This window comes from Lethenteron reissneri, chromosome 8 (genome assembly GCF_015708825.2).
Source record: "Lethenteron reissneri isolate LAM-NWPU_2019-01 chromosome 8, ASM1570882v1, whole genome shotgun sequence".
NCBI lineage: Eukaryota > Metazoa > Chordata > Hyperoartia > Petromyzontiformes > Petromyzontidae > Lethenteron > Lethenteron reissneri.
In genome coordinates, this window is record NC_083786.1 from 2,673,963 (window position 1) to 2,701,726 (window position 27,764).

A 27,764-nucleotide genomic window follows, 5' to 3' on the forward strand; every position below is an offset into this window, starting at 1 on the left:
TCACTTGCCACGGGACGGATTCGTTTAAATCTCAAATCTCGCTTAATTGTACGCGTCGAAAAAGCATGCAAATCGTTTCATTAAAGCGCCGTGCACGGAGTTTCACCGTGGCGTCTGTCACATGAAATGGAGTGACAAGAAGCAAAACTAAATGTGATGTTGCTAAAAAAAAAAGACAATCTTACCTATAAATGTTCATTGAAAAAATTGTGCCCACTCGCTTATATAACCATTGTGCCAGACTGACCTTTCACTGGGGGAGAGTATGTTTCATGAATACATGCCCGTAATAATACTCTGCCGGATATATATATATTTTTTTCAAGCGAATGAAGGTGCTTGGATTTAGTCCATTGAACCTGCCAGGTAGGCATGGCAATAGAGCGAGTGGCTTGCAATCGGAAGGCAGCAAGTTCAAATCCCGGTTGAGGCTTGACCCAGCACATCATCGCTCTGGAGTTAAAACAATTAGTACCACTTTTTGGGGAAGTTCAGAGCAGTTGTCCTATCGAGAGGATCTCCCCCGATCATAGGAACGTGGAATTTCCACCACTTGTTCAGAGCTGCAAACAGGAGATGAGTAAAGTAGAATCCCTTTTAACAACCACCCCTGTTAACGATTCATCTCTTAACGAAAGGTCTCCATAGAGCCCAATGTGTAGTGTATAATGTAGTGTAGTGTATAGTAGTGTCGTTTATAGTAGTACTAGCAGAAGTACCCGGCGTTGCCCGGGTGAAAAATATACTCTTAATAACCTTACATATATACACAGATACTAAGGTATTGTCAAAGCCCGGTGGGCTTTGACAATACCTTACACCACTCACCACTCACAACTCACCACTCATCGTCACCACTCCCACTCACTACTCACCCTCACCATTCACCATCACAACTCACCACTCACCAATCTCCCTCACCAATCTCCCTCACCCTCACCACTCACCCTCACCACTCACCACACACCCTCACCACTCACTCTCACCACTAACCCTCACCACTCACTCTCACCATTCACCCTGACCATTCAGCCTCACCACTCACCACTCACTCTCACCATTCACCCTGACCATTCAGCCTCACGACTCACCCTCACCACTCACCCTCTGCCTCACCACTCACGCTTACCACTCACCCTCACCACCACCACTCACCCTCACCACTCACGCTCACCACTCACTCTCTCCCTCTCCACTCACCCTCACCCTCACCACTCACCCTCACCTTCACCACTCACCCTCACTACTCACTAATCACCTTCACCACTCACCACTCATCCTCACTACTTACTACTCACCTTCACCACTCACCTTCACCACTGACCCTCACCCTAACCACTCATCCCCACCACTCACCCCTAACCACTCACCCTCACTACTCACCATCACCACTTACCCTCACCACTCACCATTCACCACTCACCCTCACCACTCACCCTCACCACTCATCCTCACCACTCACCATCACCATAAACCCTAACCACTCACCCTCACCACTAACCCTCACCATTCACCCTCACCACTAACCCTCACCCTCACCACTCACCCTTACTACTCACCACTCAACGTCACCACTCTTCGTCACCACTCACCCTCACCACTCACCCCTCACCATCACCACTCACCCTCACCACTCACCGTCACTACTCACCATCACCACTCACCCTCACCACTCACCCTCACCGCTCACGCTCACCACTCACCCTCACCACTCACCCTCACCACTCACCCTCACCACCACCAATCACCCCTCACCACTCACCCTCACCACTCACAATGACCACTAACCCTGACCCCTCACCACTGACCACTCACCCTCCCCACTCACCCTTCCTACTCACCACTCAACCTCACCACTAACCCTCACCCCTGACCACTCACCCTCCCCAATCACCACTCACCCTTCCTACTCACCACTCAACCTCACCACTCACCTTCACCACCCACCACTCACCCTTCCTACTCACCACTCAACCTCACCACTGACCACTCACCCAAACCACTCACCATCATCACAAATCCTAACCACTCACCCTCACCACTCACCCTCACCACTCACCCTCACCACACCCTCAGCACTCACCCTCCCCACTCACCCTCACCACACACCCTCACCACTTAACCTCACCACTCAACCTCACCACTCACCCTCACCACTCACCCTCACCATTCACCCTCAACACTCACCCTAACCCCTCTCCCTCACCACTCTCCCTCACCACTCACCGTCACCACTCACCCTCACCACTCACCCCTCACTATCACCACTCACCCTCACCACTAACCCTGACCCCTCACCACTGACCACTCACCCTCACCACTCACCATCACCACTCACCCTTACTACTCACCACTCAACCTCACCACTCTTCGTCATCACTCACCCTCACCACTCACCCCTCACCACTCACCCTCACCACTCACCCTCACCACTCACCCCTCACCATCACCACTGACCCTCACCACTCTCCCTCACCACTCACCCTCACCATTCACCCTCACCACTCACCCTCACCACTCACCCTCACCACTCAACCTCACCACTCCACCTCACCCTCACTACTCACCATTCATCCTGACCAATCACCACTGACCAATCACCACTCACCACTCTCCACTAACCCTCACCACCAACCCTCAAAACTAACGACTCTCTCACCACTCACCCTCACCACTCAGCACTCACCCTCACCACTCACCCTCACCACTCACCACTCACCCATCACCACTCACAACTGCCACTCACCCTCACAACAACCACTCACCCTCACCGCTCACCACTCACCCTCACCACTCACCCTCACCACTCACCCTGACCACTCACCCTCACCACTAACCCTCACCACTCACCCTTACCACTCACTCTCATCACTAACCCTCACCACTCATCCTTACTACTCACCACTCAACCTCTCCACTATTCGTCAGCACTCACCCTCACCACTCACCCCTCACCACTCACCCCTCACCCTCACCACTCACCCTCACCACTCACCCCTCAACATCACCACTCACCCTCACCACTCTCCCTCACCACTCACCACTCACTCTCACAATTCACCCTCACCATTCAGCCTCACCACTCACCCTCACCACTCACCACTCACCGTCACAACCACCTCTCACCCTCAACACTCACCCTCACCACTCAACCTCACCACTCAACCTCACCCTCACTACTCACCATTCATCCTGACCAATTACCACTGACCAATCACCACTCACCACTCTCCACTAACCCTCACCACTCAACCTTACCACTCACCCTCAAAACTAACGACTCTCTCACCACTCACCCTCAGCACTCAGCACTCACCCTCACGACTCACCCTCACCACTCACGCTCACCACTCACCACTCACCCATCACCACTCACAACTGCCACTCACCCTCACAACAACCACTCACCCTCACCGCTCACCATTCACCCTCACCACTCACCCTCACCACTCACCCTCACCACTCACCCTGACCACTCACCCTCACCACTAACCCTCACCACTCACCCTTACCCTTACTACTCACCACTCAACCTCACCCTCACCACTCACCCTCACCATTCACCCTCAACACTCACCCTAACCCCTCTCTCTCACCACTCTCCCTCACCACTCACCGTCACCACTCACCACTCACCCTCACCACTCACCCCTCACCATCACCACTCACCCTCACCACTAACCCTGACCCCGCACCACTGACCACTCACCCTCACCACTAACCCTCACCATCACCACTCACCCTTACTACTCACCACTCAACCTCACCACTCTTCGTCATCACTCACCCTCACCACTCACCCCTCACCCCTCACCCTCACGACTCACCCTCACCACTCACCACTCACCCTCACCACTCACCCTCACCACTCAACTTCACCACTCAACTTCACCACTCAACCTCACCCTCACTACTCACAATTCATCCTGACCAATCACCACTGACCAATCACCACTCACCACTCTCCACTAACCCTTACCACTCAACCTCACCACTCACTCTCAACACTCACCCTTAAAACTAACCACTCTCTCACCCTCACCACTCAGCACTCACCCTCACCACTCACCCTCAGCACTCACGCTCACCACTCACCACTCACCCCTAACCGCTCACCTATCACCACTCACAACTGCCACTCACCCTCACCACTGACCCTCACCACTCACCCTCACAACAACTACTCACCCTCACCGCTCACCACTCACACTCACCCTTCCTACTCACCACTCAACCTCACCACTGACCACTCACCCTTACCCTCACCACTCACCCTCAACATCAACACTCACCCAAACCACTCACCATCATCACAAATCCTAACCACTCACCCTCACCACTCACCCTCACCACTCACCCTCACCACTCACTCTCACCACACCCTCAGCACTCACCCTCCCCACTCACCCTCACCACACACCCTCACCACTTAACCTCACCACTCAACCTCACCACTCACCCTCACCACTCACCCTCACCATTCACCCTCAACACTCACCCTAACCCCTCTCCCTCACCACTCTCCCTCACCACTCACCATCACCACTCACCACTCACCCCTCACTATCACCACTCACCCTCACCACTAACCCTGACCCCTCACCACTGACCACTCACCACTCACCCTCACCACTCACCATCACCACTCACCCTTACTACTCACCACTCAACCTCACGACTCTTCGTCATCACTCTCCCTCACCACTCACCCTCACCATTCACCCTCACCACTCACCCTCACCACTCACCCTCACCACTCAACCTCACCACTCCACCTCACCCTCACTACTCACCATTCATCCTGACCAATCACCACTGACCAATCACCACTCACCACTCTCCTCTAACCCTCACCACTCACCCTCAAAACTAACGACTCTCTCACCACTCACCCTCACCACTCAGCACTCACCCTCACCACTCACCCTCACGCTCACCACTCACCACTCACCCATCACCACTCACAACTGCCACTCACCCTCACAACAACCACTCACCCTCACCGCTCACCACTCACCCTCACCACTCACCCTCACCACTCACCCTGACCACTCACCCTCACCACTAACCCTCACCACTCACCCTTACCACTCACCCTCATCACTAACCCTCACCACTCACCCTTACTACTCACCACTCAACCTCTCCACTATTCGTCAGCACTCACCCTCACCACTCACCACTCACCCCTCACCCTCACCACTCACCCTCACCACTCACCCCTCACCATCACCACTCACCCTCACCACTCTCCCTCACCACTCACCACTCACTCTCACAATTCACCCTCACCATTCAGCCTCACCACTCACCCTCACCACTCACCCTCACCACTCACCACTCACCGTCACAACCACCTCTCACCCTCAACACTCACCCTCACCACTCAACCTCACCACTCAACCTCACCCTCACTACTCACCATTCATCCTGACCAATTACCACTGACCAATCACCACTCACCACTCTCCACTAACCCTCACCACTCAACCTTACCACTCACCCTCAAAACTAACGACTCTCTCACCACTCACCCTCAGCACTCAGCACTCACCCTCACGACTCACCCTCACCACTCACGCTCACCACTCACCACTCACCCATCACCACTCACAACTGCCACTCACCCTCACAACAACCACTCACCCTCACCGCTCACCACTCACCACTCACCCTCACCACTCACCCTGACCACTCACCCTGACCACTCACCCTCACCACTAACCCTCACCACTCACCACTAACTCTCACCCTCACCACTCACCCTCACCATTCACCCTCAACACTCACCCTAACCCCTCTCTCTCACCACTCTCCCTCACCACTCACCGTCACCACTCACCACTCACCCTCACCACTCACCACTCACCCTCACCACTAACCCTGACCCCTCACCACTGACCACTCACCCTCACCACTAACCCTCACCATCACCACTCACCCTTACTACTCACCACTCAACCTCACCACTCTTCGTCATCACTCACCCTCACCACTCACGCCTCACCCTCACCCCTCACCCTCACGACTCACCCTCACCACTCACCCTCACCCTCACCACTCAACTTCACCACTCAACCTCACCCTCACTACTCACCATTCATTCTGACCAATCACCACTGACCAATCACCACTCACCACTCTCCACTAACCCTTACCACTCAACCTCACCACTCACCCTCAACACTCACCCTTAAAACTAACCACTCTCTCACCCTCACCACTCAGCACTCACCCTCACCACTCACCCTCAGCACTCACGCTCACCACTCACCACTCACCCCTAACCGCTCACCTATCACCACTCACAACTGCCACTCACCCTCACCACTGACCCTCACCACTCACCCTCACAACAACCACTCACCCTCACCGCTCACCACTCACACTCACCCTCACTACTCACCACTCATCCTCACCAATCACACCCTCACCAATCACCACTCACCCTCACTGCTCACCCTCACCACTCACCACTCACGCTCACCCTCACCCCTCACTAATCACCACTCACAACTGGCACTCACCCTCACCACTCACCCTCACCACTCACCCTCACTACTCACCACTCATCCTCACCAATCACACCCTCAACAATCACCACTGACCCTCACCACTTACCACTCACCCTCCCACTCACTACTCACCACTCACCCTCACCATTCACCCTCACCACTCACCCTCACCACTCTCCCTCACCACTCTCCCTCACCACTCACCAGTCACGCTCACCACTGATGCTCACCACTCACCCTCACTACTCACCCTGCCCACTCACCCTCACTCACCTAATCGCTCACCACTCACCCTCACCCTGACCACTCACCACTCATCCTCACCAATCACACCCTCACCAATCACCAATCAGCACTCACCCTCACCTTCACCACTCACCCTAACCACTCACCCTCACCACCACCACTCACCCTATTCCCGTTTAAAAAAAAACTTGCTTACGTGTCGCCAAGTATGCTTAACATTTCACTAATTTAGATTTTGACATTACACATACAAAACGTCAGCTTGTACTACTGTCATGATAGCAGGTACCACCACCACAGTGATGGTGAGTGGTGAGGGTGAGCGGTGAGGGTGAGTTTTGAGGGAGAGCGGTGAGTGGTGAGGGTGTACATGCTGACGTTTTGTATGTTAAATGTAAAAGCAAAATGTGTGAATGTGTGTGTCTGCGAGACACAGTTTGTTATAAAGGGAACAGGGCGATTCGAAATGAATCGACAACCATCGATTCCTTTGCGCGATTCAGAGAATCGATTCTTGGCGCGTCGGGTTTAAAAGTAATTACAGAGTTTTATTTTCATTGGTATGGTATGTTATGTTTGAAAGTTTTCAGGAGTTTTTAATAATATGTTTGCCCCGGTCAACGCCAGATATTTCCCATTCGTAGCAGTTTATATCGACTCTATAATCAACTTATTTTAAACGGGAACAGGGCGATTCTAAATGAATCTACAAGCATCGATTCCTTTGCGCGAATCAGAGAATCGATTCTTGGCGCGTCGGGTTTAAAAGTAATTACATAGTTTTATTTTCATTGGTATGTAATGTTTTAAAGTTTTCAGAAGATTTTAAATGTATTTTCCCCCCGGGCAACGCTGGGTATATCGAGTCTATACCACAAAGTCGTCGCCTGACATTATGGGGTGTGGAGGCCTAGTGCCGTGCAGAGCCTCCGGCCTCGCCTAGATTGCCCACCCGGCCCGAGGCTGGGTGCTGTGGCCGTCACCCCCCCCCCCCCGCGCTACAATAATACTGTCTAATCGCTATTATTTTATTATCTACCGACCCTATGATAGTGATTGCACACATTGGGGTGGGTGGGGAGTGAAGAGGACGTGAAACTTTGATGAATTTACCTCAGCGTCGCGTGTTAATGCGTGCGCATATTTTAACGGGAATTAAAAATGGCGTCCACCTCGAAGCGGCGTTGCTAACCGTTGCCAGGGGCCAACCGCCCGTTGCCAGGGGCAACCGCCTTCACTCATGCGCAACGGCGTGCTTCGTTACGTGCTGGTCGGCAATAATAAATAAATAAAGAGAAATCGCACTAAATCGATAATCGGTCCGATTTAAAGTTTAGAGACGAAAAATCGGAAATGCCTAAGTTTACCGCGGGGCCGGGGGCGTGCCCACCTGCAAAATTTAATCTCGGCGAACCCCACGGTCCGAGAGCTAAATCCCCCGGAAGGGAGCGTACGCAGACGGACAGACAGACAGACAGACAGACGGACAGACAGACAGACGGACAGACAGACAAAAAGTGACGTTTATAGGTAAGATAGTAGTGTCGTGCGTAGTAGTGTATAGTCGTGTAGTGTATAGTAGTGTAGGGTAGTGTATAGTAGTGTAGTGTATATTAGTGTAGTGTATAGTGTAGTGTATAGTAGTTTAGTGCCTCCATAGAGCCCAATGTGTTCGCTTACAGACCATTCCCCGGCTGTTGTAGGTACAGTAAATATGAATGAATGCATTGAGCAACCATTTTTTGTAAAATATTACGTGTTCATAGTTTGTTAGTATCTGTATGTATTAATACCCATTGTTAACATTTTATAAAGTAAGTTTTTTGGTAATTGGTTTTTTACCCTTTTATCTGGCAACAAAACTGACACCTTTTTTTACAAGAAGTCATGTTTGCATTGACCATAATACCTGCAGTCAGAATGCAAACAAAAGAAAAAGAGTAACCTTCGATGCTATCGGAACGAACTAAGCCTTTAACGCGTATTCCCTATACAGTACTCGCTTCATGACCAAATCACTTAACAGCCGGTTTCGTGGAACCAATTACTGTCGTTAAGAGGAGGGGTACTACCGCCCCAATTCTCAGGTGTACAAAAAGTGATTTGACTTTGTTTGACAACGAGTGGGATGGAAGAGGTTGTTCCACTAGACTGCTAAGTAGCTGTTTTGTAACCTCAGTGCATTCCAGCCAATATGCCTCGTGTTAACGACAAATTTCCCCTCTCGTGTTCCGAAGCCTGCACACTGGATGCTCATGCAAAGCAATCTACATCAATGTTCATTTTGTGAAGATAATAAACCCGAGAGTATTTGGATCCGTCACTCCTCTGTTTAAGTGGGTGAGAAACAATTGATACAGCAAATCTTTCTTACAAAAGGGGATCCGAGCAGAATAATATATATAGTACATAAATAATCACAACCCCTTTGCCTGACTCCTACAGTGAATGGCTCCAAATAATCCCCTAAAGAGTGTCTTAACTGCAGATAGTGTCTTTATATTTTGCAAAATAGTTTTTATGGGTGAGAGGAATTGTGGCAAATTGATCCAATAATTTGCATTCATACGTGGATAAGTTACCTAAAAGTATTCTTGCTAAATGTATCCCCATTATTCATGCTCTTCTCGTAGATAAGAGAAGTGACTTGGAAGTGGTAGAACATTCATCCCTTTAACTATATGTATCTACATTTGCTCTCATATCTCAATTAAAGGGTGAAGATGTAGCCAAGCAAATTCTTGATCACGCCACTGCTACAGGGAAGGCCTCAAAGTGTAATGCGCACAGTATTCGCTCATTCTCGAAGATAGACAACGACTCGGAGGCTAGGTGGTGAGCTGGCGCCAACAACTACTCCAAGCTCTGCGGTCCCTTATATATTAAGATAGTTTCATCCAAATTAAAGTGTTTGCATGTCGGAGGAAACCGGAGCGCGTTGAGAAAGGCCACGCTTGCGATGGGGCAATACTTTCTCATACCCTGGCTTGCCAGTGAGGGTTGGTGGTTCGCACAAGTGATCTGAAACTCCCTTCCCGTGGACATCGAGGTGCCATACCCTGGCTTGCCATCTCTTGGCAAGCCAGGGTTGGTGGTTCGCACAAGTGATCTGAAACTCCCTTCCCGTGGACATCGAGGTGCCATACCCTGGCTTGCCATCTCTTGGCAAGCCAGGGTATGGCACCTCGATGTCCACGGGAAGGGAGTTTCAGATCACTTGTGCGAACCACCAACCCTCACTGTCTCCACTGTGCTGGATTACAGGCGTGCCACCACCTGGCACGATAGGGTATTGGGACTACTCTTCCGTGCTGATCAGATGTGTTTGGCAGATGTGAGTGTAGCCATATTTTACCACACCACACCTGAGCTATCTATACGAAACTAAAACTAAACTACAGAATGTTTTTATTGTACCAGGTAAGTCCCACTGAGATTTCTAGCTCTCTTTTAGAAGCGACCTGGCCACAAATGATAGCTCAACGAAGTGGCGTATCACGTGTAAATGTATAGCAGCCAAACACTCGAAACTCATATTTCTAAATGTGTAGGGAAAACCGGAGGACCCCGAGAAAAATCCACGTGATCATGGGGAAAACATGCACACTCCAAACATACAGCAGGCGTCCGGATCGGGATAGAACTTACGGACTCCAGTTTACCAAGCGAGGAAGTTAACATTCGCCACCGTCATCTGACCTATCGACTGACTTTGGTGTACACATTTATTCTGTTAGGTGGCTAGAGGTCTGGTGGATTTCAAAACTGGCACCATTGTTGCAACTGCGGCGCCAAGAGATCGAATCGAACTGGCGACCTCTGAATTGCGATGTCGGAAAGTCCAGTGTGTCAACAACCATTGCTAACCAACTTTGGCAGCACCCTTCGTTTCTCGGTTAAAAGTACAACATATTATGCTTGTTTCTCTGGACATGTCTAAGGTGTATGGCAATCCGGTAAAGGACATTTAACCATTCATATTCATAAGACTACTGGTAATGTAACAACAATAACAACAAAGATTTCCCAAACCGCTGTTGTGTTGCATAACTGCCACTGGAAAAATGCTGACCTTGAACGACTGTTAGCCTGCAATGAAAAGCTACATTAAATAAATTACACTTTCGCGGAAGGTAAAAAAGTTGCTGCTTCAGTGAACTCATGCAATGGATGATCGGTTTATTAAAAACAATACCGTGGGTATTTTCACTGGGAATGAGGAACGATCACAGCATTTCCGAAAGATTGGACTCGTTCAGAAGTAAATGTTTTTTAACGAACCAATTTGCAGTAATTGAACGATGATTAATATTAATAGTATTCCATGTCAAATTATTGTAATACAAAGCTCAGACTCGTTTATAAACCACACGAAATTGCTTACAAAAACTAGAAGGGAAAAAACATGATTTGTGACTTCCTGCCAGGCATGACTGATGTACACAGCGGGAGACTCAATGCTTCACGGGCCATGGTTTAAAATTCCACGCCAAGTTGCCAACCATTGTTTATTATCCAATTTACAAATGAATGGATAACATGCAGGTGAATGAATAGACGCTGTGGGGTTTTGCGGCGCTTTCCGCTGCTGAGCAAAGCTTGCGTGCGATCTATGACTTGAACCCTGTAGTCATCCATCGCACTCGATAGAGCAGTGGTTCTTCTTTTAAATCCTTTATATTAAGTTCGCGTGCTTGCTTGCTTGCTTGCTTAGGACCGTGCAAATCTTTCGGTCGTTTTTTAACCCACTTCCCGTGATCCAATCGAGCTGACATTTTCCACACAGACTCGTTGTGCCAGACAATTATTGTTCGTGAAAAAAAATTCCCAAAATTTTACACTTTTTAGGCAAAAAAATGTATTTTACATATATTCAAATAGAACTAATTCATGGCTTTGGCTGAACGTCAGAGTGTAAGAGCCAAAAGCGTAACCCCTCTACAGGCCGTGGCGAAGTAGTGCAGTTGGTAGCGCCCTCGCTTCCCATGCCAAAGGTCGCGGGATCGATCCCCGCATCCTCCACAGGCGAATATATTTTTAAATCCTTTATATTAAGTTCGCTGCCACGCATTGAAAGGATTTATAGTGAAAAACTTTGTTTTTACGGGTTATACTTATTCTTCACCAGGCGTGCACGCTGTACCCCTTGGGGATGCGAGATGCCCTTTCTGGGGCGTGCGAGACATGGCCAGGTTTCTTTTAGAAGATAAATCATCGAAACACAAATTTTTGTGACGATGTGTGACGAGAAGGGGGGGGGGTTGAGAAATGTTATGTCACATCAAAATGTGCAACTTTAAATACATATAAAATTGTTATAACAACACTCCTACAACATCAGAGTGCAGTGCCACATTAAATACGCACTACAATGACAACAGTTTAAGGCGATTTGAAGCATGTTTGATTTTCAAAATGGAAATATGGTTGGGGGGGGGCAGAGCTTTGTGACGTCATATTTGAGGGGGGCTCTGACTTTTTGTTACGCCGTGTGACGAGGGAGGGGGGGTCAAAAATCGTCCAAAATCGCATGACGTAATTTATGGACGGCCCCCAACACCAGTGACGATTACCTGAACAGGTCACGGGCCTCCGCTAGGTCGAGTACCTGGTGCGGTGTGTAAACATCAGCACTGGGGAGACAAAGGCGGCCGGGTGTGTTGCTGGCCACCCGCCCTCTCGTGTACCGTTCCGGCCTTCAAGAGGTGCTCGCTAACAGCACAATTTGTGTAAACAAAAAAACACAAACGTTTATTGAAAACGAATGTTTCTATATTTACGTTGGATTAATGGGAATTTCTAGATCATGTTAGTTTCAGCATTTATCACATGCACTCGCAACTTTGGTATCCGTGGCACACACTACGGGAGAGGGGAGTCGAGTCGAGTATTGCGATGCATGGAAAAGAAGCTTTGAGGAACGGGAAAGGGAAGAGGGAAGAGAGAAGAGGAATAATGGGAAGTGAGAGGAATTGGATGGACAAGGATAGAGAGAAACAGGCGCCACGAAGGGCCTTGACGCTGCACGCAGCAGCTTCTGTTTCCACAGGGGGCGGGGTTAGCGGAGGATTCAGAGTGAGTTGGCTACAAAGAAGCCACGTGATTTATGGGAGGCTTGAGCTGATTTAGATAGATAGATGGTAATATATGAAACACAGTACTATATATATTGCATTGCAACAACGTCAAAAACCTCTATTGTGGATACAAAATAATGATGAATTTTTCAAACAATTGTCCCATTGCAGTGCGATGACGAGTTTTTATAATGACGGCTTTATATAATGACGAGTTTATATAATGTATTATGGATACATTATATTGATGAAAAAAATGAATTATCGGGTATGTTGACTCGTATGCCGCAGCTGGGAATCCACAGTACGGGAACAAATAATTGATGTCGACGTTAATTATTTATCCGCTTATGCCTGTGACGACAGAATGCGTGCGAGAGACGGTACACACACTCTCTCGTCTCGAACAGCACGACCCCAGAATTTACCACCCAGCTGTTTACTCGAAGGAGCGTGTTTATTCCATGGTCAGCACACACAGAAACAAAAACTAAAACCGATTTGTAATATGAGATTGGCCGCAAGGCAAACCCATCAAACGCAGTGAGGCTAAATTGTCAGCGCGCACCCTGGTGACGTGCTGAGTGGTCAGTACACTTCATGGGTGGAAAAAAACCCGATTTTTCCAGCGGCCAGGCATCGGGTTTTTCTTTAGTACAATTAAACCCGATTTTGGTGAATTAAAACCTGGTTTAATGAATACGAAACTCTGATCCAAGGCTTAGGCTGCTTCCTCGTCGGTGCTGCTATCGTACTCAGGGGGGCCGTCGGGCACGGGGTAGTCGTAGAATGCGGCGGGCAGGTTGGTCTTGATGAACACGAGCTTCTCCTCCACAATCGTGGGCGCCAGTGAGTTCCTGCAGCTTGGAATGGATGAAGCCCATCGTTGAGAAGTTGGCGAAGTGCGGTTCTGCAATTAGAATCAATTAAACCGGATTTCTCCCAATCTCAGATGATCGGGTTTAATATAAAAAGACAATGAAACCCGATTGTAAAAAAACCCCACTGTGCCACCCTTGGTCCACTTGGAGATGGACATTTCAATGACACGGCCGCGGCCCGCCTTTATAGAGCGAACAAAAACAAATGTGCTGTGAAGTAGGGCCGTTGTCCGAAACGTCGCCGATGATTTTGAGGATTTATTGTTGTTACATGTGCTCGTGCAGTATATCGCCAAACAAGTTGCTCAATTCCTCCAGTTGGCCAAAAGGAGAGTTGTCCAAAGCCTATCCATCATGTGCTATACAATTTATGTTAGACCCCCTCCTCCACCCAGTGCCGGATTATCCTAGTAGCAAAGTAGCTATATATGTAGTAGCACTTTCAAGGGCCCCGCAATACATGCTTTCAAGCTATAAATTCCGGTTCAGTGATTCTGCACTTGCTCTATCACTAGAGTACTATACTGCCTTCAACTTTTATGAACGACTGGGTGTTTAAGGTTAGCGATTTGTCGTATTTTCTGGCTGTATAGCAAATGAAAAAATACAATTACTTTACTAGGAAAGTTAAAAATGTGTGTTTTAATATTTATGTGTTCATTTATTTACTTAGGGCCCCTTCATAACATATGCTACAGGCCCCGCACTAGCTTAATCCGGCACTTCCCCCACCCGCTATCATTTGCAAGAGTAAGCTGTTGTTGTACGCTCGTGTTATTTACAACATTCCAACAGAGGAAATGGCAAGAAATTTGTTTTGGAAAAACCAGTAATGAGTATCTTTGCCTGTGGATACCTGAGGTGTAATTTTTATTTTATAAAAAAAAGGAGTATACCTAGACGGGTTTACACCCGCTTAAATTAATGACATTCAAGCATTTATATAATTTGTCAAATTCATCGCATGGCTTTGCCAAAGATTGATGGTAGGTCTAAAATGTCAAGGCACGCTGATGTATTCATAATTACGTGAGCACCATTCAAATGAGTTTCTTCTCGTGGAATGGTTCGAGCAGTGCGAGAATGGAATGATTTATGCAATGTTAGCGTGGTGTGTATTCGCATTACATTTGGATGATACAACGATTTGTCACGTGAGCCATTTTTGTTGTTGCTTATTTGCAGTCGAAACTGCACGTATGCCTTTTGTTACGTCATTTCATTGCAGTGATGTTCAACAAAATGATGAATGTTTTACAGAATGGAACACGGTACCCAGCATTAAAAAAACATGTTCTTTTGGCTTTCTTATTTAATCGCTGCTATACAAGAAGACGGAGGAGACCGCGCAAATGAAAGTACATGAGCAATCTTGGCATTTGGATGCAACTGGCGGTGTCGAGGAACAAAGTTCTCGAGGAGACAACGTTCACGGGGCTGAATGGAGGGAAATCTCATGATCGTCGACGTCTTTGAGAAAGGGCACGGCTCACAGAGCGAGAGAGAGAGATGCATGCAATACTCTAACGTAATCTATATATATAAAATCGTTCATGTCTGTCTGTCTGTGTGTGTGTGTGTGGACTTTGGCCCATACGCACTTTCATTGGACGGCGGTTGCCCCTGGCAACGGCTAGCCACGCCTTCGCCGCTTTCATTGGACCTGGCAACGGCTAGCCACGCCTTCGCCAAGGGCTGCAGTTTCATTGGACGGCGGTTGCCCCTGCCAACGGCTAGCCACGCCTTCGCCACTTTCATAAGCTCCGTATTTAATTAAATAATAGCCATTACACAGTATTGTTGGAGCGCTAGGGGGGGGGGAAGGAACGCCACCCGTACCCTGCCTTTTCCAAGCCGACAATTTTAGGCGAGGCCGCAGGCTTTGCACGCTACTAGGCCTCGACACCCACCACGCCACTCTGAGGTAAATTCATCAAAGTTTTTCCTACTCTTCACTACACCCCCACCACAATGTGTGCTATTAATATTACTTTTAAACCCAACGCGCCAACAATCGATTACTTTAATGTTCACTGTACAAATACTCATTAAGCTGGGTGAGCGTACTGCCAGTCTATCATGTACACTCTAGCCTGCTTATGAAGCTGAGTGCGTGTACTGGCAGTCTATAATGTGGACTCTTGCCTGGTTATTATAATCGATTCTTTATATGTTCTTTGTACAAACAGTCATTAAGCTGCTTGAGCGACCCCAGTTCGATTCCAACTCACGCCCACCACCGCTGACGATTATTTGAAACGGACCTGGCCCTCCCCTAGGTCCACTCAGCCTCAAAAGCGTAACTGCTGTCGTGTGTGAACATCGTCACTGGGGAGACAAAGGCGGCGGGGCATCGTGGATCCAAGTCCCGGGCGAAGCCGGGTCATGTGTATGTGTGTTTGTGTTTATGTGTATGTCTGTGTGTCTCTATGTATGTGTGTATGTATGTGTATGTATGTGTTTGTGTGTATGTGTGTGTGTATGTATGTGGGTTTTTTTTTATGTCTTTATGTGTATGTCTGCGTGTCTCTGTGTATGTGTGTATGTACGTGTGTGCATGTGTTTGTGTGTTTGTATGTGTGTGTCTATGTATGTGTGTGTATGTGTTTCTGTGTATGTATGTGTGTGTATGTATGTGTGTTACGTGTCTGTCTGTGTGTCTGCATGTATGTGTGTGTGTATTGTGTATGTGTTTGTGTGCATGTATGTGTGTGTTTGTGTGTATGTGTATGTCTGTGTGTTTGTATGTGTGTGTATGTGTGTGTATGTGTGTGTATGTATGTGTGTGTATGTGTTTGTATGTGTTTGTGTGTTTACGCTCGCATTACACAAATGTGTTGCTGGTCTAAGGCGTTCCTCGCACAGCATTGCCGCTTTATTATTTCAGTCGTTTACTGCCTTACGCACCCTGAAAGTCGTGTGTGTCTGCAGCAAGCGCGTGTATGTGTACCTATGGACGCGCGCGCGTGTGTTGTGTAGGGGGAACGGTAGTGTAGTGCTTAGCGTGCTGTCTGTGTCTGTGTGTGTGTCTGTGTGTGTGTCTGTGTGTGTGCGTGTGTGGTGTGTGGGGAGCGGTAGTGTAGTGCTTAGCGTGCTGTCTGTGTGTCTGTGTGTGTGTGTGTCTGTCTGTGTCTGTCTGTGTGTGTCTGCGTGTGTCTGTGTGTGTGTCTGTGCGTGTGTGGTGTGTGAGGAGCGGTGGGTGTAGTGCTTAACGCTACGCTGCGCTACCAACCCGGCGAACCGAGTTCGATTCCCGCTCACGGCCACCACCGGTGACGATTATTTGAACCTCCCCTAGGTCGACTCAGCCTCAAACGAGTAACTGGTGTGGCGTATTAACATCGGCACTTGGGAGACAAAGGCGGCCGGGCGTGGTGGATCCAAGTCCCGGGCGAAGCCGGGTAGTACAGCTAGTCAATATGTAATTGTACATCACGAAACAAAGCCACGAATTTATTTTTGAATTCACGCTTGTTCGAGGAATTGTTTTTTTTATTCAAATGTTTACCATTGTACTGTAGTTCATACTGTCTTGTGCATACAGTATATGTATGCACTATTTTATTATAACTTTCTTTAAAAAAAAACAGCTGTATGTTTATGATCCAATTTGAGCGTACAATACCTTACTTGTCTGTACATTGCAATATTTGGGTGTTGAACCATGACAATACTGCACACAATTGCCTCTAATTATGCATATTGCACTGTGCATCGAAAGGCACTACCTTATGATACAATTAATTCACCTGCACACATTAATTGCACAAAACACCCTACATTGTTACATGTACCTGACCTTACGAAGGACTTTCATTCAACATTGCCCTTATCTTCTCCCCTACATTGCCGCTACCTTTCCACTGATATGGAACGGCCGTCGCTATCTATGAGGGAAGATTACTCTGTGATCCCGGAGGTTATCGATTGCCTCCAAAAGGAAGTGCAGCTGTTTATCGAGGGGAAAAAATTGTCCAAGAAAGATCAAACGACAGCCTGACGTATTTGGATGACAGTTATTTCACGGCGTATGCTCGGAGCTAAAATGTAAGCGCCGCGCTGGCGAGATGTTAACTACCTCGCCTGGTTTTCAGGCGAGGTCGTTAACAGGTCGTGGGTTCGATGCCGACTCTGACGCCTGTATATATATGCAGGTGTTATTGGCCAATGAATGAGTGTTTACATGTTTGAGAAATCCGGAGCACCAGGAAAATAAACCCCACGCACCTCCGATAAGCACGGTTGGCTACGTACGTTGCGACAGAAGTTCAACATACATAAATACATGCAGATGGAACAGGTGAAGTCCACATATTTGCTGTGCTGCATTCTCCTGGTGAGCTAGGGTATGGCACCTCCTCGAAGCTTATGGGAAGTAAGTTTCAACGCGTTTATATGAGGTGAGCCACCAACCCTCATTTCCGCAGTGCTGGATTACAGGCGTGCAGGCCACCCCTGCCTGAAGAGCCATTGAGACTCATTCTTTACATGTCAATGCTGCATTTAAAAAAAGACTGGAAATCCAGTTTTAATGAATCGTTGTGAGAGTACTGTAGTATTATTATTATTGGCTAACTGTTGACATTTCTGTGAACCATTACTTCCACGCACAATTGCAGGACCCCTTATCGCGTTGCCTGCTGTCAGTCTAATATGGGGCGTCGATTTAACTGTCCGTGTGTCGCACGAGCAAATGTCGTTAAGAAATCCCACGGTGGGAGTTTAGACTACCGTGGGGTTGATTTGTTTAATGATAGGGGAGCGATCATTAAATGGGGCGCAATGGAACATGCACAGGTGGAGATATCAATGAAACAAAGGAGACGGGTTGAAGGGAGGCCGTTTGGTGTTCGCCAGTCCATGAGCCCGACCCACAACATTCACTCGTCGGGACCACCGTGAGTGAGCTGGCATCGCTGTAGAGTGGTGGGTCTCACTGTGGGTCTCTCTGTGGGTCTCACTGTGGGTCTCACTGTGGGACTCAGGGTGGGACTCACTGTGGGTCTCACTGTGGGTCTCTCTGTGGGTCACTCTGTGGGTCTCACGGTGGGTCTCACTGTGGGTCTCACGGTGGGTCTCAGGGTGGGTCTCAGGGTGGGTCTCAGGGTGGGTCTCACAGTGGGTCTCTCGAGTGTGGTCCCCGCTACCAGCAGTGGTCTGCGACGGTCCTCCAGGTGTACCGCGGGATTGTGATGCAAATGCAGCTTGATATAGAACAATAATGACAATGTTTATACATTTTGTTTCAGACATGAATTAAAATTTTACTCACGATGTTTAATTAAAAAAATAAGTTGGTAAACTACCCTGATAAACTACCCTAAAATCTAAACGCCCCCTTTAAAAAAATCCTCATAACCTGCTTATGCTCCAGTAATATGAATCGTTTTGTAGTAATGGTAATTAGAGAGAGAAGTGAATGCGTTTCGTCACCGGCGGTAGGGGGGCTGAGAGGGCCGTGGAAATGTTTGCATTGTCCGAGCGGTCCGGGGGCCAAGGAACGTTTGAGAATCGCTGATAGAGGTTAACATTTCTCAACGTGGCCAATAACAGCGAATTACGTAATGACCCTTTTTAAATGAGTTGGGGTTATCAAATAATTCACTCATATCACCCATGATGAATACATCGGTGCTGCTGGTCAAGTTCTGCTACCTTAGGTGGTTCCAATCGCCGATGTGGCTCATGGACTAAGTGACAACATAAATAAGCAGACAATTCGTGTCCACGTGTCCGTTTTTCCACGTAAACAAAAATCTAAATATTTCAAAGAAAAGCAAACACCTAGGACCGCTTTCGACATACGTCTCACCTGCAGTCAGGTTTGCTTGAATTAATCAACGCCAGTGAACGGCCAATCTTACACGCACGGACCCTCCACCCCTTACGATATGTTGTTCAAGTTTGACGCAAAACCTATTTTATTATTCACTCAAAGTTTGAGAGGCACTGATTTTCGACGTTACAATTTCTCTATGTGGCCAATAACAGTGAATTATGTTATGACCATTCACAACGAGTGGGTTATTAAACATTCACTCGTATCAGTCATGTAAATGTAAACATTTCAACAACAAAATAAATAAGCAAACAACAACCTCCCCATAGACTGAGTGGATGAATTCAGTCTAACGACGGCAGTGTGAAATGGAGGGTCAGGGAGGGAGCATCGGCAAAGATGAGTGAATTCAGAAGCCGAACCCAAGGGTGTGCTCAGTGTACGTGGCACACCACATCTCGACTCAGGGCGTGCGTGGTATTGGCGAGGGCGGACGCATTTCGATCACAGCGGAGGGTGTCGGAATAAACGTGCCAGGGTAATAGGTACCGTAGTGGAGAATAGTTCGCGTAGCGTATTTGGTTTAAAATTGTTGCTCTGAATTGTGTGTGTTTCGCAATGTCAGATTTTACTGATTTGTATGAGTTGCGCGTGAATTGAATACACAAGTAGGCTTTCGCGACCAACATTGTGACTCATAATCGATTTTGGGTCAGAATACGCGAGTAAAATGTGTGTCGCACGCCCTCTGCCACCCACAATTATGGCCATTGCCTGATGATGCTGGCTGTAACGACCAGGGAAACGTCTGTCGCCAATTGTTGTTGATGGCTTTCCTACGACAACAACAACACCGGTGGTGCTGAATCAGTCATACATTGGACAAGTTTGTTTCCTGTGACAATTTATTAGTTGGCTATGTAGGGTGGTGGAGGTTGTACAACACACATTTTGCTCACGCGGTGTAACCAAAACATAAATTACGAAACATTGTGTGCATTGCACGTGACTTTTTGTCTCGGGTTTTATCGTCATTTACAGAGAACGTTACAATATGCCTGAGTAAAGGAGTCGTCCGGTAGTACACCCCTGGACTTTTTGTTTTTCTGCCCACGTACTTTGTCGATTCCCATAACGGTACTATTTGTGTAAATGCATTATGCACAAAGAAATACATACAAAATAATAGATTGACCGTATATATAGCAGCATTAGCTGCATGTGTCTCTTGAAAATTAAGCACTTGATAAACAATTAAAGTAATGACCATACACACCATGTTGGAACACTGTCTTATTTGTTCCAGTCTTTTAAGTTTTAAAAATAAATGTCAGTCTTCAACATAATCGTCGATGTATGTTACATATCTCATATACATAAAAAACAACATTATTTCGGTAGATGTTTACATATAATTCCAGAAATAATTTAATCCTTATTGTGAATGCACAAAAATAACCCCCCTACCCCCCACCCCCCCAGTGCCTTAAAAGATTTAATTCATGCCATGCATTACAGCCAAGCAGCGTCAAAAGCAATTACCGTGGACGAAGATGTGCTCCAATAAACCCAACGCGGTTGGGATCTAAGTCCTTGCGACAGTGATGTATGAGGTTGGCATTGCATGCATTTTTTCCTCTCTAAATTATGCTGCGGATTCCTATGACATTATTCATAGCGCCGGAGGGATCCATCGCTTACATCTCGCGGACACAGCCGCGAATACAGCACGGTGGGAGCGAGTCGTCGCTAAATCAGCACCGAGTTGGCAGCCAGTTACGCGGCGATGTTCACCAAATGTGCGAATATGTAACGGCCGTACTGTGTAACTCTGCAATATAATGGGTGATAGATCATATTGTATATGGTCCATGAGATACAGGAGTCATTGAGTCAGTGGGCACTCAAACCATGGTTAATTTCTGCAGGCACCTAGTAACGTATTGAGATATATATAGATAGATAGATCGTTAATTGTCATTGTCACCAGTACAACGAAATTTAAAATGCTCACCAGTCAGGGCATCATTCATAAATTTAAATTGAATAAAACAAGAAAATAAAAATAAAATTAAATGAAAGATATTATATACTAGTGGGAAGTACCCGGCATTGCCCGGATCTTAAAAATATTTCAAAACTACTCGTAAAAATCTAACGGCAGTGCGTACTGACTGTGGTGGTACCTGCTATGATTACAGCAGTGTATACTGTGGTGGTACCTGCTATGATTACAGCATTGCATACTGTGGTGGTACCTGCTTTCACTGCAGCAGTGCATACTGTGGTGGCACCTGCTATGATTACAGCAATGCATACTGTGGTGGTACCTGTTATGATTACAGCAGTGCATACTGTGGTGGCACCTAATTTGATTACAGCAGTGCATACCGACTGTGGTGGTATCTGCTTTCACTGCAGTAATACATGCTGACTCTATAGCAGTATTTATCGACTCTATAGCACAAAGTACTCACCTGACAGAGTGGGGTAGTGAGGTCCTAGTCCCGTGCAGAGCCTCCGGCCTCGCCTAGATTGTCCAGCTGGCCGAGGTGGCACCTTGGTAGCCATAACATACTGTTGGGGCAAGTGCTGTTAGGGAGCACCGATGAAGGCCAGTAATTATCTCTTCACGAGAGAGGGCGCGAATACTGTGTTACACATTACAAGTTGAAATTATGATCGTTATCATGAACGTGTCGTAAACACCCAAGATGCGATCACCAACACGAACGTGTCCTCAGCGACTCCCGAGTTGATGCACGCGTACCCTCAGATGGTGAATACTCACGACGACTCCAATCAGTGGTGGCATCTCTTGACTGATGAAGACAATAATCTCCACGTTGTCTTTTCTTACATTACGTTGGACAGCATGTTGTGCAGCAGGTGGGTTAACTGATAATGCAGAGGCAATTTACAGATGTCTTCTGAACCCCCCCTCCCCTCGCCTCCCCCCCTCCATTACTTGCCCCTTTAAAATGTTTTCCCTTTGCATGTTATTTATGTTTTCAATAAACCTTAGTTTAAAAAAATCACAATTAAATGAGGGGGGGGGGGGGGGGGTCACAAGACATCTGGACCACCCTGTACATTGGCTCCAACTCACCGATGTATGGAGTTGAGCATTAAGCCGCGCGCGTGGATTTTCATTCGGCTCATCTGGCGCTTGAAAGCGATGACGAAGCCCAAGGAGGCCACACTCCAATGCTCAATTATAACCCGCTGCCACGTGCTGCCTAAAACCGAACAAGACTAAGTGGAGTTGGCTACTCATTAAAACTCGGACCAATGACTGCCACGGATCCAGATCTATCAATATTTTGGAATGTTGGTAATTTATGATATAGTGCGTGTCGCGAGGCTAACGTATTTATCACTAAGCCACTTTGGTCATTTGTTTGGTTTCGGTGCATGTTAAATCGGATGGAAAATGTGCCCTATCTTTATATTGTATGTACGTTGAACGTTTTTTTCACCGTACATAGACATTCGTGCTAATCAGTTGCCCCGTGATATAATTTGCCACAGTAAATTGTTGTTTTCTGGGACATTTGAGCAAGTAACACATTTTGAAGTAAAAACCCAACAAATGCATATTCTTTAATTTGACTCTTTAAAGTGAAAATACCAAGGCATCCTATATAGAAGTAATACTGGTAGGAACCTCCTGGTTACACCAGCCCACAGGGGATTATTGTGTCCATCCGTCCATCATGCAGGGAGGGGCTGGGTGGGGAGGGGAGGGGAGGGGGTGGGGCTGGGTGGAGAGGGTGGGGAGGGGATGAGTGGGGAGGGTGGGGCTGGGTGGGGGGTGGGAGGGGAGGGGCTGGGTGAGGAGGGGCTGGTCACCCCGTGGTGCCCTTATAACACTCAACGTTTAACCTACTCACGCCGGCTTGTGCCCGCCCTCACAGTCGGCCATATTTGCGGAATACACCACGCCGCCGTTGACCCTGGCCATTGACCGAGCAACCCAACGTTCCTACCAGCTCCCTCCGCAGGAATGTGTTAGTGCATCTAAATGGGACCACAGCCAGCTAAATTAAGATCGGAGGTGGCTGTGCTTCAGCTTGATTGTCTCGCACTGCTTGCACTGATCTCCTTTTGTGATTGCCGATTAATGATCAGGCACGGCCAACTCCCAAGGTGCTGACAGGTGCGAGAATAGTTGTAGTGCTGAAGATTAGAACATTGCGCGGCCACAATTTACCCAATAGAGTTTTTTTTATTAAACCACACTTATTCAATCAGATTGTAATACCTTTGGACGCACTGAACATGATTTTCCCCAAAATGATCGGTTCCTCCAAAGGATTATTACTATTGTTCTGTGTTACAAGCCTTGCTCAATTATTGCACTTCCCTTTACAATACGATACATGTTCTTTGCATTTAGCCACCTGCTATATCTAATTTGTGGGCTGCCTGTGGTGGTTTAGTAACTGTGTTTAGTAACTGTGCAACAGTTACTGTGCAACAGTTACTAAACTAAAACCCAACTTTTGATTTTACCAGGTAAAGCACACTGAGATATGCAGCTCTTTTTTTAGAAGTGAACTGGCCACAAATGATAACTCATCTAATTGGCTTATCGCGTGCAAATTTTAGCAGCCAAATACTCTCAACGCATGTTTCTAAATGTAGATGGGAACACCGGACGACCCGAAGAAAAATCCATAAACTCACTTTATTGGGGCTCTCTAAAACTCCCTCTTGTGGAGACACTTTCACCAGCTAGAGGCTTGGGCAAGTCATTGCAGGGCTGAAGCTTTGCATTGCAATTACTTCAGAATGTTCGGTGCATATTGTATCATTGAAACTGCTGAAATAAATACGCTCACAAACATGTTGATAATGCATTGCCAGTGGTGCAAAAACACAAATTACCACAACAACAAAAAACAACGTATACATAAATAACTATAAACTGCATTTTTATTTATTTAATTTTACCAGGTAAAGTTTTTTTTCAGAAGCGACCAAGCCACAAATGATAGCTCAACGAAGTGGTCTAATCATGTGGCCATGGAGGGAAAAACCAAAGGACCCAGAAAAAAATCCATACGACCATGCAGAAAGAGACATGCAAACTCCAAATATACAGGCATCAGGGTTGGGATCGAACCCGTGTCCTCCTGTATACCAGGTGAGGTAGTTCACATCTCGCCACCGCGGCGACCATAATTAATCAATGGTGGCAACTTTCTTAAATTCACCGCCCATGTTCGCCACTGTCCACCCAGCAGTACAAATGTAAAGATGTGTACACCACAGTTAGTTGATTTGCAGGTCACGTGCGGTGGGTTAGATTGTGGATGCTCCTGCTTTTCTCAAGATGTCTGCCCATCTCTGAGGGAAATGCAGCAATATCCTCTACCCAAGTCGTTCCAGTGACATCCATTAGCTCACAATTTATAAACGCTCCTCCCATCAATGTGGATGAATAATTATTACTCTTAAAGTCCACAAGGTGCTGCTTAACGCAAAATTAAGCATTAAAATGTTGAGTGAGGTGCGGTAAACGGAAGCAGTGATTGCCTGTTTGATATGCCAGGCAGCCTCGTGCCCACTGCCCTTGAATTTGAATTCAATGTGGCGTATAATTAGCAAATCTAGTCAAAACTACTTAGAAAAGACACCCAACAAATGATTTGCTTTATCTCATGAAATGGTGCGTGCATTTTTCCTATTTAAGATACAAAAAAAACCCGGTAATGAGAAATTACCGCGTTGAATATAAATAACGAGCGGTTACATTCTTAAGAGGATCGCTTGAGTGTGAATGTCATCTCACGTCTACATGAAATAGACCAATTTGCCTCCGTGAAATGAGCAAGCTGACCCGGGGGTATTGTTGATGATGATGATGAGGAAGAGCGTTGTGCAAAGAGCTCGCGTTTGTAGCAGTTGGTGTCGAGTCATCGTTAACAATGTTTGTGAGCCGAGGTTGTCGGGGTGATTCAGATGTCAAGTCGCTGGGCCTCGTTCGCAATCACAGCGGATTGAGTTTACACAACAGTGGCAGCTGCTGCGACACACTGCAAATGTTTGATACTCCTACTGATGCTCCTGCTGTTGTGGAGTGACTCATGCAGCCAGCTATGGCTACAGGGTTTTGGTGGTACATGTTGTTTTATGTCGTTTATTGTGAAATTTCGGTCACAGTTCTTACGAGCACTGTTACGTTGCTTTATTGGCTTTATTTTGGTGATTTCGAAAAGTTTTTTGGTTTGGCCATGTTTGTTTGTTGCAGTACGGAGTTAAACTGATGGCTTTAATCTAAGTTGTCTTGTGGTTGTTGTTGTTTGACTTGCATCCCACTGGGATTTTTGCACACAGCGTTGGTGTACGGTGCTTTTTCTGGAAGATTTTGCTGTTTTTTCCTGGATTTTTTTGTTTGCACTTAGTCACTTTAAGATGTTTTCTTGTTCATGTTTTAGTTTTTTGTTGTTACGGTTGCACCCGATTCAAGAGCCGAATGGCTCACAGGGCTATACCAAATAAATGAAACTGAAACTGAAAGCTTATATGAACCAGCATGAGCGGAGGAAACTGATCCTGTTTGGTAAGCTGCTGTCGTAGGCACAGGTCAATGACAAGCTGGGGTGCGTGTGCTGGGAACGTAATTTTATTTACGAATACTGGAGAGTATATTTGTTTCTATTTCACCAGGTAAGGCCCACCGGGCTGTATAAGTCTTTCTCAGAAGCGACCTGGCCACAAATTATGGCTCAGCGAAGCGGCTTATCACGTGGGAATGTTATAGAAAGTTTTTAAATGTGGAGGGAAAAACCGGAGAAGAAAAATGTACCTGACCACGGGGAGAGAGACATGCCAACTTCGAATATACAACAGGCGTCAGGGTCGGGATCGAACCCGCGACCTCCTGTATGCCAGGCGAGGGAGTGAACATTTCGCCTCCGCCGCACCAAATACCGTGACGTGGACGTCTTTGGTGACGCGGCTTAGCTGGAGCGGTGGGGAGATTGCAGCCTGTTGCAGGGGTTTGCAGTTCGAATCCAGAGGCCGCCCTGACTGTCACTGCAGTTAACTTAGGAACACAACGTGCTGTCTGCTCCACAGTGGACGTTAAAGATCTCCTGACGTAATTCGAAACGAACACGTAGGTATGTATGCATGTCGAACTTCTTTCACACCGTACGTAGCCAACCTTGCTAATTGGAGAGTTGGCAGACGGATAATAAACTAAACACAAAAAATCAGGTCTAAAGAATTGGGTTTTAAACTTCGATTTAAAACTGCATAGCTCCAATGGCTTCCTAGCAACGAGAAGGGAGCTCATTCCAGATGGACGCAAAAGTACATCCATCTGTACGCGCACGATGCGGCGACCGTTTTTGTTCGATGGTTTAGCCAGAAGCCGATGTGAGGATGACCGGAGTTTGCGTGATGATGGTTTATGCTCCTTTGTGAGATCAGCACAAAGGAGCATGTTGTGACATCGATGAAAAGAGCTTCATAGCTCATCGGATGCCTCCAGTCTAAATAAAGATTCCGTATCGTGGTTAATTTGTGGCAGGCACTTTGTGTGTAATGAGCACGACCTCGTCATGTATTCGTTCAGCAACCGGAAGTCTATGCAGCTTCATGAGCACCGTACGGGCACGGTCGGATCTGGCAGGACCCGTCATGACACGTGCCAAAGAATTTTGTGCACGCTGCAGCTTGCTCATGTATTTGCCAGACGTCCCGTAGAGTAGTGAGTTACAATAACCGGGCCTTGTCGATACGAGGCTACACGCCACCGTATTAGCAAAGTCACGACTCAAGAGTGGTCGAATGTGCCGTAGAGCCCTGATGTGAAAATTGCAGGCACCTGACGAACATTTTGCACGCGGTGATCAAACGACGCAATTCTGGTCGAGTGTGGTGCGCGAGGATCTGTAGATGAGTCGACGAATGGATCCTGGAGTTTTCGACCGCCACACCCGATCCTCCCAGAAAATGTTTACTCCTGAGCCCCCAGTGCCCAACCAGGAGAACCTCACGTTTTCCTGGATTAAGCAGAAAATGAGCCTACCCTTGCCAATACTCTTTGGTTCTTTCCCACCTGAAGACGGTTGCTTGTGTGGCGATCGAAACGTCGTGATCTATTATTATTTTTCTACCTACGTGACTTTATCGAAATAACCAAAGTATATGGATTCCTGCAGTCACGAAAGCTTAAAATCAAGATTATCCTTGTCCGGTCAAACGAAACATACTCGATTTAACACGTAGGCTTGTAATTATCAGCGAAACG